Source organism: Numida meleagris, chromosome 4, assembly GCF_002078875.1.
Source record: "Numida meleagris isolate 19003 breed g44 Domestic line chromosome 4, NumMel1.0, whole genome shotgun sequence".
In the NCBI taxonomy this organism is placed as follows: domain Eukaryota; kingdom Metazoa; phylum Chordata; class Aves; order Galliformes; family Numididae; genus Numida; species Numida meleagris.
In genome coordinates, this window is record NC_034412.1 from 82,993,416 (window position 1) to 83,013,974 (window position 20,559).

The 20,559-nt window shown below is 38.1% G+C and overlaps 1 long non-coding RNA gene across 1 annotated transcript; it reads right to left on the reverse strand.

Moving 5' to 3' along the window:
- On the reverse strand, positions 415-20,454 carry LOC110397869. The gene is made up of 3 exons (XR_002438023.1): positions 17,491-20,454; positions 13,640-15,698; positions 415-13,525 (listed from the first exon to the last, which is right to left on the reverse strand). It is a non-coding gene; the product is annotated as an uncharacterized LOC110397869 (long non-coding RNA).

The following is a 20,559-nucleotide window of genomic DNA, read 5'->3' on the forward strand; positions in this document are numbered from 1 at the left end:
ACAATATTTGTTGGACTTACTGTTAAAAAAAAAACTCAAAATTTAAAAATCCAATCTATGGATTTTATGGATTTTAAAAAACAATCTATAATTTCATTTACCACTGAAAGAAAAAAATGTATTGAAATGAGCCAAGCTGCAAGATATACCCTTACATTAATGGGAAAAGCCATTTACTGCATTTTAGCAAAATGCTCATGAGCAGAATTCATGTAACACATGTCCACACTTTCTTGTAACTACAGTGCAATTGTTCCATGTTTATCAAAAGGAACATAATGTTCTTTTCTGACAAGAGACTAATGTTAGTGGATGAACTGTTTACCTGATTTTATTTGGCTTCACAAAACAGGTAGCTGTTGTATTTTCATTAACCAAAGATACCCATCAGGTTTCCAATGCACTGCAGCATGTGCATCTCACTATTTGCCTGCTTAATTCTGCCAGTAGATGTTTTATGATGGGTACAGACTGGTGCAAAGGACATGTCACCAAGGGCTTTGAAATTTATTCACACACCTTTCCTTATTCATTAAGAATACATGGACACTTATCTGCCACATCTTTTACTAGACTTCAACAGTTCCAATTTCATGAAGCGCACAAAAAGTTCCATGATAAAGGCTCATCAAACTAATTCATATTCTGTCCTTATTTGTCTTGATGAGTCATCAATTAGCCTTTTAGATATGTGAGACTCTTCTTCGTGTTCCACTATTATTATTTATCCACTGTCCCTTTTCCTCATACAACAGACTACTCTTTTTTTTAACCGTCCAAGGGAAAATCAAGATTGTTCATAATCTTACTGGGGTTCAAAATTAAAAGTAACATTAATGATTCTGGGTTTTACCTCTGGTAAAATATTAAAAGAGAGATTTTATTCACATTGATATTCCTTTGCATACATTTTCTGGTTCAGTAGGTTTCAGCTTTTTCCTTTTTAAATCTAAAACAAGATTTTCAGTACAAATATTTCTTTCAGACTATTCAAATTTTTGCTATGATAAACAGGCAATGCAATTTGCCTGAATCACTATATAGCTAAACAGTTCTTTATTCCATAAAAATTACAGAAAGTGTTGTGACAAATATTTTCATTTTTTATGCAGTTCTAGCTCTCTCAGAGACTCAAAGTATTCACACTAAGTGTGTTGCAGTTAAGTCATAGTAGAGGTTATTTACAAGGCATGATTCTCATTTCAGATGTCTCACTCAGATGAGAATCTCTATCTTCTTACACAGGATTACTTTATCAGGTCCTGCTGTCACCCAAAGGTTCATCACTGCAAAGCTCAGAGGTCTGGCTTCATGACTCGGCTTTAAATGGACACTCAGCTTTCCTAGGGTATGGTATCCTCTCCTTAAGCAGTAACGTACTGAAATATACATGGCAAGCACCAAATGGGTAGGAAGGATGCTGAGTGTACGTTTGCCGCTCTTCTCACTGCTGAGTTTAGTAGTAGTTTATCCTAAGGAGAATATACAGTCCCTTGAAATATGTTGGCAATGAAGCAGAAAGAATGAAAGATAACTTTTCTCGGAGAAAGAGAATCTTCCCCTTGGAAGTTTGCTTTCCTGAGTTAAATACCATGCTCTGCTGGCTGGGGTCCCACTGGCCCCTGCCTTTTGCACCTTCCATAGAATCACAGAATATCCCAAGTTGGAAGGGACCCAGAAGGATCATCAAGTCCAAACTTTTCCTACTCTTCCTTTCCTTTTGGCAAAGATGTGCCTTTGGCTCCATGGGTACTGATGTGAGGGGCTTGGACTATGGATTTTCCTCCTTATTTGAGAGGTGAAACTACTAATGTGATTCAAAAGTACAAGTGTCAAAATCTGATGAGAAAATTTTAGCAGCTATGTGTTTTGATTGTTGTGACTCAGTCTGAAAGATCTCAGGTGATATCCTACATCAAAGAATAAAGAAACAATTACAAAGCCCCATATCTTTAGGGTAACAATCAATGAATGATCAATAAATACAGAAACGAGTTTCCTGTGCTGTAAAACAATGGTCCATAGGATAAGGATAGCTTAGTGACATATATTGCAGCTTTTCTCATTAGAGCTCTTGGTAAGGCCTGCCCCATGATTAATGACAGATCATTTATACAGCATTACCAGCAGGCAAATAATTCTAATTACCAATAACATTAAATCATAATCACTATGCAAATAATTTACATAATATAATGGAATATCTGGTCATTACAGGGCAAACAAATCACGATGTTAACTGAGGTTAGTCAGTTATCACAGAGTAAATAACATTAGAAATTAAACAAAGCTAAGCTAATACCAGGTTTTATCCAGTTAATAACCAGTGAGTGTATCCCTTGCAAAACACATCAGACCACGTACAGATGTTAAGTACTTTTGGTGTCTAATACAATAGGGACTGGAGATATTTAAAAACATCCTATCAAGCAGCATGCTATTGGCTAGCTGAGTAAGTGGCTGGGGGGATTGACAATGAATCTTACTGCTTTTTGTCAATTCATAGGGTTATGTCTTGAGATAGGAACAAAGGGATCCTGCTTACAGTTTGCAGGAAAAAGCACTGTGGCAGTGAAAACCAGTGCAGATCAGAGTGGCTTGTGCTCATATACTTGAAAGACAACTGTAGAAGTAGTATTATTCTAAACCTGGCATTAATCTACATCTATTAACAGAGTTATTTACGACCATGGAATCAGATGATGTTCTCATCCAGCACATGGGGCATGCAATGTGCCAGAAATGTGGTGCGGTACAAAACAAGAAAGAGAGCATAATATCCAGGAGGTAATAATATATCTTGGAACAGAGAGCAAAAGGCAGCCCAGAGAATGCTGGATTACAACAACTGGGAAAATATAGATGCGAAGACAGTCCTATATACTTGACTTAGGAGAAGAAAATATTAGATGTTGGGGAGAGGTAAAGGGAACAGTTGTATTTCAGCTTTTCACTTTCCTATTGAGTGCAAAGCATAAGAGGCAGACATTGTTGCTGTGAATAATGCCTGAAAGATAACAGATATATTTGTGAACTCTAATATACACTTGTTTTTTTTTCCTGAAGAGAGATTGCATTTTATTTGCTTGTTCTCATTTTCTTTTGTCTTCTGAAATCATAAAGCAGATGAGGTACGTGACTTATATAGTTGCAGACCTGGGTACCATTTGTAATTTCAGGAGCATTAAAGACATCTTCTTTAGAGAAGGTTCTCCTCTTGATGCTAGATGATATGTTGATGTAACCAATGAATTCCAGTTGAAACTTCCATTTGTGGTAAACAGCGGAATCAGAGAGAAATTCTTGATTTGGACAGTCCATATCCAGTGCTGCTCTTGTGACTTCTTTTTGTTTTCTCAGTGTCTCAGATAACTCCATGTTAGGCCATGGGCAGATGTCCTCCTTAAGACTCCAAAGTGCCTTTTTCACCACTACTACGCTCAGCTGCTTGCAAAGCCAGCAGCTGGAAGCTGTCTCCACCACTCTGTTCCAGGAAGGGACATTGGGTGGTTTCACTAAAATGCTTCAGGCAAATTTCACCCTGCTAGCGCAAACCACTTTCATCATCTGTTTAAATTAACCGAATTGTGGTTGACTGAAGCAGATTAGCAAATGCTGACAAGATTCCTCCTGGGGACAGTAATCTCTAGTATAAGCAAATAGCATACAGCTTGGGGGGGGAGGGAGACTATTTCTAACGGGTACAGCTATGTGCTAATGTCAATCCCCAGTCTTACAGAGCTGCCTTGAATAGCCGTAAAGTAAGCAAGTGTATTGAAAGCAGCCTAGACAAACACAGGTCCATAAAAGGGACAAGATGTATGGTGCACAGGCTTGGGTTTTGGTATGTTCAAGTACCTACATAAATAGCTTAGTTTTCAGATGTGCTGCCTAGTTTCTTCCCTTGCAGAGCTAATGTCAGTGGCTCAGCACCTGTGGGACAACCAATTTATTCAGGCACCTCAATCTTTATTAAAGTGCCAGCTTTAATCTCAGCTTTGGAAGTTTTTCTCCTGTTCATAGACCTTCTGGGGATTTAATAAATTCTCTTTAAAGGAATCTTAATCTCAGTTCCTTCAGTTCTATTAAGAGGAACAATATTTGAACTATGAAGGAGGCTGGGAGAGAGATCAGCTAGTCCTGTAGCTGGTATTCAAGGAATTTTTGCAGTAGTTCTCTAGGAAAGCATCAAACTTATCTCATGCATTGTGACCAGGCAGTAGAGAATTGTGTCTGCCAGTCTGGACATAATAGCAAAAGTGTGTAAGGTGGCACTCAATGATCTAATTTAATAATAAGACTGTGAAACACAAAGTTGTGATAAAGGGCTTGAATTGAGTTGAATAGTCCTGTGCTAGCCTCAGAATATTTATGGTGTATTTCCTTTCTAAATATGGCACTACGAGCAGTAAGTTAGTCTTACACTATTTGAAGTTCGAAATTAGAGTCAACAGCTGATAACGCAGATATTTACAGTGTAGTCATGCACTGATAAATTTTGCCCATGTTTAGCATACCAGGAGTTAGATATAATACACAGCTGTGGTGTGGGTTGTGAGAGTCGCTAGTGACCACATGGAGAGATCACTTACAGTGAGTGATGCAAAACTTCATAACATGCTTTTCTTTTTTTCCTTGAACACATTGTTAGCAGAATAGCTAGCACTGCTTGAAAGTGATTTATGGAAACATTGCTGCATCACTTCTGATCTACCTATGCTGCATTCAGGCAACATATCTAAACCGGGTAAGAATACTTATGCTGAGTGGATGAAAGCATGTTTGTACAGTATTACTGTGCCAACATGCTTAATCTATCAAATGCTTAGTTGGTCATTTTCTCACCAGACTTGGTGGACTTCACTCATGTTTATGTGTTCTTCTTCTTAACCTTAAAGTTGAGGGCATTACTTCTTTTGTTTTAATTTAAAGTTGAGCAAAAGATGGAAATCTCACAAAAAGTATTTATTTGCTGAATTCCCTGAATCTGGTCAGAAGAGATAGTGTGTGATGGATTGCGTGGAGTAAAAAAATAACATCATTTGCCTCTTTCAAACTGATATGGCAAAGAGAACATAAATGTAGCAGCATTAAGGCAGCAAAGGAGAAAGGAAAGTGATAACTGACTTTAGAAAGGGTAAGAAATATATAGACTGGCTGTACTTATAAAAAGTGAATGCAAGCTCTCAGCTATGAAGGAGGGAGCTAGAATGAAAAGTAATACAAGACTTCAGGTAAGCTTCAGATTATCAGAGGAAGTTAGTTTTACAGAAAGACAAGTGCAAGCAGAAATGGAAACTTACCAGATTCTTAACTCAGGAGAGGTATAAAAAGCAGAGCAGCCTGTTATGTTAATGAACCACTGGTCAAAATTGCAAGCATTGCCGACTTTCAGAACAGCTGAGAGTAAAGATAATTTTAACAAACATTTTGTGAAGTCAAGAGAATGGGAGCAGTGGGACGGAAAAGACTATATGGAAGCCAATCATAGTTTTGATTGAATTCTTTGTTCTCTTACCAAAATTTTGTTTGTCTTAACTATGAGTATTTAATTATTAAGCATTATCATTAATGTCTGTGGTCTATAAAAAATGGAATAAGCATAATAACTCCAGATTAACAATAGATTAGTCTGGTTTCTAATGCCTTAAAAATACATTAGGAAAGTCCCAATTTATTTGCAACTTCATGGCTGACAACAGGTATATTACTTTGCAAACAGTCCTGTTTTGGTGATCAAACTAGCTGCAAAGTCCCGCAGCCAGAAATCAGCTCTGTGTGCTTTTATCTACTTTTGTAAAGCCAGCATTTGACACTGAACAAATCAAATATAGTTCAGCTTTTCCACTCAAGCGCTGATGAAAGAACCAGAGGTAGAAGTTTCCCAGTTCTTCCTCCCAGTCACATTCAGGAGCAGCCCAGCTGTGTTTTGCTACAAATGCTGGGATTTCCAGATGCTGACATACAGAAATTAGAATTCTGGAGATGGCTTCAAGTTGCACATCACTCTTTAGTGTAAGAGGACTCTTGAGGTATCTATGAGGTGCAGAATGAAGGAGGCCTGAAGAGCTCCCTGGAGAACAATACTAAGTGAAGGAGAGGTTTTAAGGCCATGAGACCTTTTTAAAAGGCACTCAACCTAGCTTACTTACCACATAGTTTTGGCTTCTAATCACCAAGTACATTAAGAAATTTGGGATGCAGATGGTGTATGGGGGGTGTATTTCACCACTAGTCCTCTGATACTTAGAGAAAGCAGTTTTTGCAGGTAGCATTTGTCAGAGCAAACCTTGAGAAAACAGGACTGACCATCATGGTATATTCAGGTTCAAGAGACTTATTTTCTGTCTCTGACACAAGTTCTCAATCTCTTCTCTGCTGTTTTCTTTCTAAGCATCTGTAAATGGTAATGCATTTATTTTTACTTTGCTACAAAGAGCTCAATAATTTCAAAATATCTGTTTTGGAGCATCTGGCTTCTGTTAAGACTTTTGTCAGCAGTCCTTCTCTAATGCAGTCTTCATCTTCTGTGCCACTCACTTAACTGACTTCTTTAAGCTGTCTGAAACATGCTCTAACATAAGAACTTTCACTCTACAAATGCACGCTACGTGCACAGCATGACAGTTCTCAGATACATCATTAAATATATCATTGTACCATTGAAATTTATCAGATATATGCATGATGAAATAGAGGTGTCACATGCATCATCTGTGTACATAAACCATGCACTCTATTCTGCACAGAGTGCAACATGACAAAACCACTGCCTGTACTAAACAAATAGCTCCACCTAGTTTCTAAGCAAAGTTATTTCTTAGACCACAGCAATGATGTACAATTTGATTGAAGCCGAAAGTGAACAATTTAATATAAGAAATACTTAAAGCAATTCAATAACTTAGGGATGCTTCAACAAGCCTTCTCACTTTTCCCTACATAAACTTCCAGACTAGATCTACCATGGCATATTCATTCCTCCATCAGTGCTTTCTTGCTGCAGGTACACTTCCCCGGGAAAGAGTGAATCTGCCACGCTTCATCAGCGTTAGAGAGAGATTTAGGCACACTTAGCTGCAACATTTGAATCTGGAGTTTCAACTCGGCAGGGTTAAAGCAGAGATCTTTGTTTTCCACTCAGGTCATCCACTTCTCTTCCATTTCCTTTCCTGAGAGGAAATGGATTCCTCTCTGTGCATGAGTTCCTACATCCTCCATGCTCTCCCCTATTTCAATTCAGGCTATATCTAAGTCTCTCCAAGTGTTTTTTACATTACTTTGTTAAGGTACTTCCTTATCCAGGTGTTCATGTAACTAAAACGTTCCTGAGCTTTCAAAATCTGGTGTGTCTTTAACTTCAGCAAACATTGGACTGGACTGGACTGGACTGGACTGGACTGGACTGGACTGGAAGCAATATCCCAAATTCTAACCAGCAATCTGTCTCAAAAATTCTTTCAACACTTAAACAAGATCCACTCTGTTAGTAGTCAGGTTTCCTTTGCTCTCTCAGATAACCATTTCAGATTCTCATTGATTTAGTGGTTTGAAACTCATCTCTAAATTCTAGGTTAATTCATTCTTGGACAGCTTATGTCTCTTTGCTCTGTTGGATGATACCCGCATAACAACTTAGTACTTCCATCTTCAGATGGTCAAGAATGCCTGATAAGCAAAAGTCCTCCAGCTTTGAAAGGTGGTTTCTACAGTATGGTGAACTGGAAGCATTAGAAGTGAATATCTACTCTGTCATCTAATCATTACCATTCAGCCAGCGTGCCTTGGTGTGCAAAACTTCATCCTTAGTAGAACCACTAAAAATGGAGGCCTTTTAGATTGATTTTACTTTGTGCTAGTGATGCAATGCACAGTATTGCATATCCTGCTGTGTGTTCAGCAGCTACCAGCCACTCTTGCTACTGGTTCTCATTCGCTCATCTCATTCACTCTTGGCTTTGAGGCTCCCCAATGCCACCCTGCTGTACAGAAGATAATACTACATAACATTCACTGATTCAGCCTTGAATTTCACCCTCAAACTGAATGCATTTTCCTTTATGTTAAAGAGATGAGAAGGAAGTCGTAAGTTGGTTATTGTTTAATTTTGCTTTCCCCTATTGACAGAAACCTAAGTAAGTCTTTTCTGTATGGATCTCTGAAGAAGGGCTACCTGATGTATCTGTTTACCTGCGGGTAGGAACTAATTTAATGGATCTTTACATAAGTTTTCTTTTCAGAAACTTTTACAAACAATGACTTCACTGCATTTTGTGAAGCAGACCACATCCATAATGGCCAAACATACAACACTTCACTAATACTGCATTAGTAGAAATGCTGTCAAATATTTTCTCTGTTCTTTTCATTTCCCTGCTATTAACTTAGTATGTAGTAACTATGCAAAAACTGAAGTTTTTCCAGAAAGTGTCCTCACTGAACTGTACAGGTCATATTTAAACAGCTTATTACTCTATTATACGCCAGCAGGTCATATTTGTAGTCACAAGATGGCAGCATAGAATAACAAATTACTGATGCACTGAAGTTGCTGCTAATGCATATTGGCTTAATTTCATTTTGATTCTGTACTATGCATGTTGAGTTTAGCAGGGCCAAAAACATTTTGCCCCTTGTGGTAAATAAATTCAGTATTTTCCAGAAGTATACTCATCTCTTTATTCCACATTTTCCTGTAGAACTTCAGACTTTTCTTTAAAAATCTGCTTACCTTTGGATGATTCATAGCCAATCTTACAAAGAGAAACAGTACTTGTAAGCCAACAAGAAAAACAATTTATATTCACATTGGAATTATAGCACAGACTGCAATAATTCAGCTGCTGGCAAGGACTCTTCTCTGGCAATTATTTAGATCTAACAGAAGTCCACATTAAAAATAAAACTTACATTAAATTGAAAAATACTTTTTAAAAAATCAAGAGATTTTGCATAAATATCAGCGTGGGCACATCTGCACCACAGTGTACTGAACAGAGTTCTGATCTGAAGGTCCTTGAGGCCAAAAGGACAGCTAAGAAATGTCGTAATTAAAAAAGAAATACACCATAGACATTCCGAGGCTACTGCAGCTCTGTTCAGCCCCTGCAGTAGAGTGGCCTAGTGTAAATGTCTGCCATAACTCGTCCCATCTGCTCACTGCTTCCCAGACCTGCAGGAGTCATAATCTCTAATGTCAACATAGAATGCCAATTTGATATCATTATTAAAGATGCAGATTCAGTAGGCTACGTCACTAGTGTTTCCAAAGTACTCGTATAGAGAACCCAAGCTTACACTTAAACGTGTTTCCTCATCAGTCCCTGCATCATTTTCCTCCTTCAGAGCCCACAAAGCAGGAAGAGGTGAGGGGCGGGTGAGAGCCCCCCAGACAAACTTCACTCCCTGACAGCTGCTGCATGGAAAGCCACCAAGGGGACATGAAGCCTTGATGCTGCCTCCCATTTGAGCTCCATTACAATGTCAGCATGAGGAGGGGCGGGTGCTTCTAACATGAACAATCTCTGTAAGACAGAAGTCCTCCTGTGGCAATTTTGTCAACTTCACAAAAGGAGGTGAAAGCAGAATACAGCAGAGTTCTGAGGCACAGCATAGCCAGCCCTCTGTATGACCTAGTTTACGCACTGGACTGCAAACAAAGACATCACACAACCACGCTGGGTACTCTTTTGTGCTTACGTAGAATTCTGGTATTTCCTTGATTAGTGATAACCATGATCGTGTGGTCCTTAAAGGACTTGTTGTAGTGGAATGTAAAAAATCCATCCATGTTTTGGATAAATAGACAAGCACCGCAACATCTGATGAAATCACTACTTGCTCTGAGGCAATATTCCATCTCTAGCATCCTATCTTCAACCCCATTGATTTCTGAGGTGCAAAGAACAAGAAACCCTGCAACAGATCAGGCTGGAATAAAAAGTGTTCCCATTGGCAGATTTTCCTAATCCCATCAGTTCCAATTTGATTTATGTCCAAAAGAATGAAGACTAATACCCTTATCACAAAACTGAATCTTTACCAATGCAATTCTGAATAAAAGATCTTCATTTTCCATTTGAAGCTGTTGTGTAGCAAAGCTATATGCTGTTAAAAGAGCTTTTCTCTGTTGACTGAATTTCAGTTGTGGAGATAGTCTCTGCTTTTCATCAGGGTTTTTATTATTTTTAATATAGTTATTTCTGGCAGGCATGATTACACAATCTCCAGAGGACAAAGTGAACCCTTATTAGCTTATATCTGAGTGTTTATACAACACTGACATGAATGATCTTAGATACCACCATTCACTTTAATCAAAATAGAAATTAACAATTCTTGACAGCAGATATTAATGCTAGTTATTTAAACTATGAAAAGAAAAACACAACATATAATTTTCATTTTTGGCCATATATTTTAAATCCAAGCTTTCATTGGTAAAAAAAGGTTACATAATCTTCAAGAATGTAATTTTCAAGAACATCTGAAAATCATTGTGTTTTGGACATTTAAAATAATCCTACACTTGCCTGCTGTATCAGCAACGTTCACATTCATTTTGCATACTGAGAAAGAACGCCTTCTTCCTGATAAAAGGCACCTTGCCCTTTTGGCTACTTGGGTGCACTAATAAAATATGTACATAACAGAAACTGTTTTGTTACCTCTCACAGCTATATTCTTTACTGCTTTTCTATGTACTTATTTTTCATTGTTATAACTTGATTTATTACTACTGTAATCTCCGGTATAGACAGGAAAATTCTTTGAGCAATATCTCGTGTTTTATTTGTATGGGAGATATGATGTATTTATATGACAGTGTATCAACAATGGTTAACAATCAAGCAAAGGAAATCCAGATATAAAAGTTTTAACATTTGCTGCCCTGTTTGAGAATTTCAGAGATATTAACAGATGTTTCTGAATTAGGCTTTACAATTCTGTGAAAAGATGCCGTAAGTAATAAGTAACTTCATTTTATATATGTGAAAAATGTATTCTGGAAATAATTATTCTACTTCTAACAAAAGTAGCTTGCTGACTCCCCATGTCTGCATCATAAACTTTTCTACTCTCTTCATATTTTACATTATAATTTGTAAGTTTTCTAATGCAGAAAAAACCCTTACTTAGCCCCTCTGGTTGAGAAGCAGACATACTTTTCATTTGTTCCAAATGGATGAGGTGACTTTTACTAAAATAGTTTACTTTTTGTTCTGTGCATTTCATTTCTAGTTGGATTCAAATGTCAACAAATTGATCCTTGGCAAACCAAGCTTTCCACTACGCAATGACATTTGCTCATTAAACTAATTACTTCACTGTATCTGTTGAAATATTGCTTTTAAAGTAATTGGAGACTTACATATCCATGTTCTCTATATGCAAATTAAAATGAATCGCTATACTTAGTAAATGGGAAAACTGCCTAAGAGCTAGAGTTGTTCCCAACCTGGAAATCCATTTCCACAAGAGAAATTCAGTTGTTAAGCCCCTCCTGAATTTAAATTAAAATCTTTAAGCCTGCGTGGATAAAATTACACTCATCAACCGGGATCAAAAATTCTGAATACAAGTGGCTTCACTGTAAAACAGCTTGTCACCTACAATTGCCTCTAACCCAATAAGATTTGTCATTGCTCTCACTTTCTCACAGCTGAATTATTTGCTCAATTACTTCCTTGAAAGTCCATAGAAATCAGGCTTTGTTGCACAGAACTATTGTGGCTCAGGATCAGTCTATTTCATAACTTCCAAAGGCAGGAGGCTTCTAGCATCACAGTGGTTGAACGGTCACTGCAAACCAACAGTAGTGTGTAACTCTCTCCCAGGATATCAGTTATTTTCCAGAGTTAAACATACAACTCCTGGCTGTCCCTTCAGGGGCACGATGTGGCTGATCCTGCAGCTGATTCAGTGAGGTGTATACCAGCTCATGCAGGACAGGCTAGAGGCCTGAAGGGTCAAGGCAACCATTCAGGCAAAGTTTTTAAAATGTGGCTACTGAGGACATGAACCAAACACAGCTAAGAAGGTGAGAACAAGATCTTCCATGGAAACACACTCTAGAAATGAAGGGTGAATTGGCACCATGAGCAATCTTAACTTGCAGCAGCAGAAATCAGGAACATGTTGTGAGCAGGAAAGAGTTAACCAAAAGACACACTGGTTTTGTGAACGTCATTCTCCTTTCTTGTTAATTCTCAGGTTTTAATTAAACAATACCTATTGTTTAATTGCTTGTACACATCATGGTTTCCAGATTAAATGTATGTTGTGCTCTACAAATAAGGACATAATATAACCCTCTTACTGGAACTGTGAAATAGTAGTACAAAACAAGGGGTGCGTAGAGGGCTAAAGTATGTTGCCACAAAGTGAAGTATGCAGCATGCAGTTAAGACAACAGCTCTGCATTCATCCAAGGGGCAAAACTCAAACATTGTGTTTTTGTTTAAAATATTAATTCTCAAGTTTCATTTTTAATAATTTCACTTACGGAAAGGGGAGAATGACTGCTATGGATTGTGAAATATAGGAGTACTAAGAGGGAACTGAATGTGCCAGCTGGGGATGTACAAAGGAGGGAATGAGTCATACAACTTCTGGTATTGCCAGTCATTTGGAAAGGGGTCGTCCTGACTGAGCAGGACTGCAATTATTAAAATTGATGTAACAAGCATTTATTCCTGGGTTGAAAGAACAAATGATCTGCTAGCAGATTATAATGATCATAAATGATCTGCTAGCAATGCTGTGTTAAAGGTTCTGTCAGCAATGATATTACAGGGATTTATAATACGGAATGAAAATAGCGCATCCTGGTCACTAAAATAACTCCAGAGTCAGACTTTGTATCAAGTTATCATAACTAAGCAGCTGACTAATGCCCACAAAAATATCTGTATGCATGGGAGTCATCTTTTTGCATGCCATTTGGGCAATTGCTTGTGTAGGGTGGATTTTTGCTTCTAAACATCTCTGTAGAATGTATAGGCACCTGTGTATGTGAAAAAGTATTTTGGTGTGCAGGTGCTCTAGACAAACACATGAACATCAGTGCATACCTGAGCATGATTTTTAGGCCAAAGCAAGCCATTAGACTGTAAAAAGACTGTAAAGGAATTCATATTCTTATGGTTGAGTAAGTAGTTAATCTAGCACTTCACAGTAAATCGCTGTAACAGAAATGCTGACAGTACTTTAAACATAATAGTGTTAAGAGACATCATTTACAAGGACATTTTCTTAGTCAGCTGCTTGTGATTGAAAATGAGCTTTCGTAAGATTTTCAAAAAATGAATATATTTCACTTTGGTTAAATTAAAATTTTGGATTCTTTAACCAGTTTACTGTTTCATCAAGGCCGATGCGCAGAGATCCCAAGTGTGATCTAAGTGGGTGACAGACAGACTTTCAGGATTTACTCATCATGTCCCTCTTTGTGTTCTGTCAGCTATTAAGCCAGCTTTGGTGCATATCATTTTTCGTAAATTGAAGAATCTCACAACAATAATAACTTGAAAATGGAAAGGAAAAACATATTTAGTTAGTGTTCTGCCTGTTGATGCAAAGGTAGGGCAGGTAGGGTTACTTTGTAGGAATATCAATCATTTTCAGTATGAGTGCCTACCTTTATGATCTGACAGGGCTGAAAGAGCAATCCCAACCACATTGCAGTGCATCTCGTTACTCATCAAGGCAGAGCAATTCTCCTGGAGCTCCAAATGGTGATTGGATTTGTGTGGAGCTTGCCAAATTAAAATTGCCTGCTTTAAAATAAAAAACTTGAACAAAAAAGGGACAGAAAATTTTGAGTTCCATTTGACAATGTATTCTTATCTCACTGTGCCATAACAGAGGGTCTTCGAAAAAAAGAGTGACATAAGAAATCATCCGTGTATGCCATGACCCTGATGTTGATAGACAAAATTTCATATATTGCTAGACATGCTTTGTGAATACATCAAAAACCCACGTCTGCACACAAACATAGAAAAGACCATGCAAACTATGCGGGCATTACTGGAATGAATTCAGAGTTGAACTTGATCCAAACACTGCTGTCACGTTTGAAAACTGGATTGTAGGAGTTAATAACTAAAGTGATAACTAAAGCAAATACCAACCTCAAGGGAAGACAGTTATTCAAAAGTGTAGCACTGAACACTTGCCTGAAAGAGACTTGCTAATGTTAAAACAACACTTAGCTCCTGAAGCTGATTTTGATTTCAGTATTCTGTTGCCATATATGTAAATATATGTGCATTTATATGTATTAAAACAACATCTGCCTGTACGAAGAGCAGTTCTGAATAAGGTTTTTCACATTTGCTGTTTTGTTAACAGTGGATTAGATGACCTGTACATTTTATAGCACCATTGATTCAATTAAACAAAAAAACTTTTCTTCATTCAGACTTCAAATAATTCAAAACCAGCCCCAAACTCATGAAAACCGCATGAGTCCACCCATAGGACATGGCTTCATTTTGACTTACAGTTTCTTAAAGTTTGGCCTCAGAGCTACTAGTTAAATATTTGTAAGAAATACCTATCTTCTTCTATCTACGTAATGGTATATATTTTTCACACACAACTGTAATTGCAAATTGGGCCACAATTTTATGAAGTAATCTAAACTGGGAGTCCCAGGATCTCTTAACTGATTAATCTGGTCCTCCAGGAGGCTAAACGTTTTTGAAGAATACTCCGTTAATGCCTAAAATGAGGAAAGCTCTTACCATTATGTTTAAATCTAACACATTTGATTTCCCTCCTGAGTAGAGATGCTTTCCAGAAGTGAGAGACTTAAGGTCCTATCTAGAGATCTCACATTCTAATTTTAGGCACAAAACTTGTATATATGTATATATCTGCATACTTTAACATGACAGATATTTTCCTGCTGAGCTGAGATTTTGAGCTTATTAAAACCAACAGCACTGTTTACAGCAACTCTGATTACTAATGACACCTGTAATACAGATTTCCATCTCTGTTTGGGTTTGGCATGACTGAGAACTCATCCTTTAAGTCAAGGCACAGAACCCAGACCATTCTGAGTTTTGGATTTCATCTCTGCTCCTTGGACCTGAAAAAATGTGAAGAAAGGGTAGACATAAACTCATACATTAGCAAACCAGTATTGACAAGTAACTTATTTTATGACATCTGGAAAAAAAAAGCAAACAAACAAACATCAAAAAAAAAAAAAAAAAACCCCAAACCATTTTTCTGTCTTATATTGGGAATTACATTTTTAGATACAGGAAACTTGTGTTTTAGGGCTGGGACCAATGCTCTTCTCTTCCCATTTCATGATTTTTGCAGCCTTCATAACCTTTCTTTTTCTTTCCACCTGCATTTTGTCCACCGATTTACACCCACCTATTCCCCTCACACCTCAACTCTGGCTTAGATCTGCTGAGGCAATAGCTGAGGTTGGAGTCAAAGGTAGCTTCACTTTTATAAGATTTAAAAACACCTTGCCATCTACAGAGCCATCTTTAAATGTTATGCAGTATAGCTACAAATATGTGTCATGGTCATGTCATTTTACAATATGTAACAACAAATAAAGAGGAAATAGAAGTTTCTTCCAGCATTTCAGGATGAAGATTGTGACAACGGAACTTGAAATCCAAGAGATTCAGGAATCTCCCTGCTTATTTTCTTCCAAGTGTGTGAACCTGGAAAGGAAATGCCCCATATATCATACAGGTCAGTTATGTTCGTGCTGAAAAGACCATTTGCTGCTTCTCTTCAGTAAGACCTTTTTATGATAAGGGTAGTGACTTTCACGATAAGGGTAGTGAAGCAGTAGAACAGGCTGCCCAGAAAGGTGGTGGGTGCCCCATCCACAGCCAAGCTCTAGGCAACCTGATCCTGCTCTAGATGTTTCTGTTCATTACAGGGGAGTGGGACTAGATTACCTTTAAAGGTCCCTTCCAACTCAAACAATTCTACGATTCTATGAAGCAGTTGCAGGGTTTTCCTCAAGATATAAACTCAAAAGAAATCTTTACACCAGGAAAAGATCGATCTTGAGAGTCACAAAAAGGTATTGCCTTGAGAAAACAGTCGAGATATCATACAGGGAAAGAGCTATAGAAATATTAAACTAGGGAGCTTCTGTAAGTCTGAACAACAAAGATGACAAAAAAGAATATTATTAATTTTATTTTTAAAATAAACTGTAATACATTTATTTTCTAAAAAACTGTAATACAGAACTAATTTTCTATATCTCTGCACTCCACTCCTTGAACTTCTGAACTAGTTTCTCACGATAAGATGCTACATAGAAATATCTCAAGAGAATGATTCCTTCTAAAAATTTGAAAGATGGCACGAATGGAAAATTCTGCTGTTACTGAAAAGTACCACTGAATTTGACTACGGAACACCTCCTTTGCTATACAATAGCATATCTGCAGCAAACAAATAATGGAAATGTACCAGTGAGAAGTCAAACCTGACTTTCAGGTAGCATAGTATTGCATAACGCAATTTGTACTTGCATTATTCAAGGACATGCTGAAACTGAGTAATGTCCTTAGCTTACCTAAGAGTAAACCTAATCCTTACTGAGCATACAACTCAGAAAAAAAAAAATATGGTCAATTCAAGCACTGTAAATTTTATATTAAGATAAGAAAATAAAATATGAAAGTGAAAAATGTTCAGTGCTAGATAGTCATTATATGGCAATTTCTTCCACAGACTGTTTTTCACATACGAAGATTATCCCATGCAAAAATTCTTGTACTGCCTAGATGTTGAACATAAAATGGAGGAAAGAATCTTTGCAAGATTTTTCTCCTGTGGGCGTAAACAGATATTTTTAACTTCAGATACGAAACAGAACTGAGACAGAATTAGATTACACTTCCAACCAATACTTTTGTACCTTGCAAATATATGACAGCTGTGATTTGGAAAGATTTAGAACAAAGTTTGTTAATATTGGTTGTTGCTAAGAGATGCATTGCCTTTAGTAGAAGAATGAATACACACCCACACTAAGGGGATCGATTAACTACAAGTCACAAACCTAATATAAAATAATTTGCTTATGTTACAGAAAGGTCTGAAAATATTTTCTTGTGGAAAAAATATCATTACTGGGCTTTGAGTTCATCATAAGTTTTGTTGACTTGCCTCCTCACAGAAGGTGTGCCTGGTGATGCCATTTTTTAAGATGAAAAATGTTTGAAAATCACAATGAAGGCTGTAACTCAATATAATTCTTAGAGGAAACTCAAGAAATTAAACTGTTAAAACACACATTTTAAGTAGCTAAGCTTTTAAAAATTGTATTAGAAAGTCTAAAGAAGTTTGAGCCGCAGTGACAAAAAGCTTACAATGAAAGACAGATACCAGATGTTTTTGTATAGTTATGTGTATTGCATTATTACTATCACCATTTTAACACTTGATTATAATTTACTGCTAACTTAGGTATTCTCCAGTTCCACTTACCTCTGTTTGGTACAGTACACCAAGCTTCCGTCCTTTTCTCAAGACTTCTTTCACATTTCTTAACCTATGTCCATAATTTACTTCTCTTATTACTTATCACTTTGTTGACAGGTTTTTGTTGATGTTTGTATTGCTCTCTAAATTCAACTCTTATTTAACCTCTTTTTTAGCACACTTCACTGATTAACTATCTGCGTTAAGAGGGGATATCTGACTTCATAGGGGTAAATGACAGCTGCCATGGTCTGGAAAGACAACTAAATTCTGCCAACAAAAAGCACTGCAAAGAATGGTTATCCATCATCTGAGTCTTCTTTATAATCCTTTGTTGGGCCTTCTGGACAAAAAATAATCCATTGCAAATAAAGGAAGAATTTTAAAACATATAAAAATGCTCATTACACTATCTTCACCAGGAGACAGAATAGTTGCAGCAATGAGTACTCGGGGACGAAACCTCAACTGAGCTGGACACATTATAAAATTTTTAAAACTTGAAAGTGTCAGAAGAAGCCTTCTGATATCAGATCAGCAATATTCCCTCTATTATACTTAAGCATAAGATACATTATACGTAGATGATCGTTACTCCAGTACATGTATGGGCAATTTAAAGTTTAAAAAAAAAAAAAAAAAGAGGTGACCTTCACAAAGCCCCAAAAATCAGCAGTACTCATTTTTCTAATATAATGCAAGTAGTTCTTTACTCCCAGTCTGTTTCTACTTTATGACTATCCAAATGGTTTCAACTGTTACATGAATGAAGCTGCATTTTCTCCTTGGAGCGAGTCATTAGTTTGAAACCATCCTCTCTGCTAACCATCTCTCTTGAAAAAAAGCAGAACTCCATCTGTGGGAATATATACAGGATAGTGCCTTGTTCCAAGAAAAACTGATTTGGGTAAAAGATTGGTGAATGGTTATGAAACTGCAAAGTGGATTCTGACCCTTTGCACAGTCACCCAGTAGCATGTCTCTTAGCAGATAAGCTATGGAAAGCAGCAAAACACAACTTGATGTGCCCAAACAACAGATGGCCCCAGATAACTCCTCATGGCAGAGCCACTACTTCCTGTATCAACATCGCTAGAATTTTTTGCTAAACAACTTTTCCCCTCTGAATTTGTTAGTTCAAAGACCTTGAGACTGGATCTTGCTGCTGTTGGGTGACCTTCTTGAAGTGGCCAACTTGCAAAAATGCCACATGTAACAGCTGACATACACACGTTTGCACATGCAAATGAGCACAACAAAATTCAGGCCAGCGATGGGTTACAAACTGCATGTAAAACTCAGGAAAATGAAATGCAGGGACTCAGTGCGTATTAACTTGAGACTATCTGCTCAATGTGCTTTTGAGGTGTCAAAAATAAAAGTGAATTCTTAGCTGAAAAGTACTGCATACTATTACCATTCCTTCAGCCAAACTATTTCAAACAGAAAACCAGAAGATATTGTAAACTAAGCAAGGTTATCTCGGGTCACCCCAAGATATATGAAATGTATGTGCTGTCACAACTAATGCAGACAATTCATTTGATAGCTTCTCAGTGGGCCTAAAGGAAGAAGACACAGCTGGTTGTTAGACTATGCTTGATGCTGCAAACACCTTTGTTTGGATAAGACTGATAACAAGGTTGTTACAGTTTGTTCTCCTTAAAGATTGTGCGAGGTATCTCATGGACAGATATAGCTATTACGCACAACTGGAAGGAGAGGAGCAGTCTCTCAGGGTGTCACATCCCTTTGCATGGACTGCAGCAGCTTTCCTGCAGTTATCAGGTAGTGGAAGTTATCAGGTATTTTTTAGTGACTTCTGTTCTGCATCCTACTTGTCAACTGCTTTTTAAACCCACAGAGAAAAGAAGGCAGAAGAAAGCCAGAACTATGGATGTATTGTAGCTATCCCTGTTAGCTCTCTGATATTATTACATATTTTAAGTCTCTGTAAAAAGCACTCCATTGCCTGAAAAACATGAAGACTTGGATTAATACTACCTGATTTGGGGCATTTAGCACCACTAATGGCAGTGGAAATGGGTACTTCTAGACTATCCAAGGCCTGAAATGTTCTGAGACAATCCCCTCTCCAATTAACTCAGAGTTATAGGGGGAAACTATATACACTGCGGTCTTCCAAAGCAAGAATAAAGCATTCTTTGTTTTGGCAGGATAAGTAGCTAAATATTAAGCCAAACAAATCTGGCCTCTGAAAGCATGATAAGAACATGAGAAGTGAATGTGAAGGAGATCTTGTACTTGAAATTCAGGCCAGGTATTTTGTCCTTGTGCTCATGTGAACTCTGCCTTCGAACAAGTACTCTGCCATTTCCTTGAGCAACCTGCTTATCTTCATGTCTTTTCCTCTAAGAATTGCGAGCATTTTTGAGACTGGAACAATTACTTTTGATTAATATGACCACCAGTAGCACACTGCAACTAACTAATTTACATTTCCAGCCTCAGTAAGACCGAGCTGCGAGGCTTTAGGGGTGGTTTGGGGCAGGTTGTGTGCGTCGGCCTAAGTGGCCACCTGGAGCACTGGTGGCCTGCGGGAGCTCGGGGTGTGCAGGTGGGTCACACAAGTTGGCTCACAGGTAGCGTCTCCTTTCAGAGCCACCGGCAGAAAGCGCTGCACGAACAGGGCCAGCAGACCGCTGACCTCAGGTGCTCGGCACGGTCCAATGTATACCGCATGTCCCTGAAATCTTGTTGGCTTTACAGTTAATAATTCACCTCTCACTCTCCTTTTCTGACCACGGCCTTATTTGCGTGGTGTGGTGCAGATTAGTAGCGTTATTTGCACTTGCTTTGAACTCCTGCCCCTGAGCCGGTGTGACCTTTACGCGCACGCTCCTTAGGCCAACAGCAGCGGACCCGCCAGCTCTCCTCCCTCAGACAAACATCTTTATTTGCACGCCGCAACAGCTGCAAAACCACAGTAAGTGCGAGGGCCCCATGGGGGCGCGGGCAGGCTCCGCGACGCGGCAGGCCGAGCGCCGGGCAGCCGGCACACAAGCGGTTAACGCCGCGCAAGATGGCGCCGCGCCGTCTCCGCCCCCGCCCCGC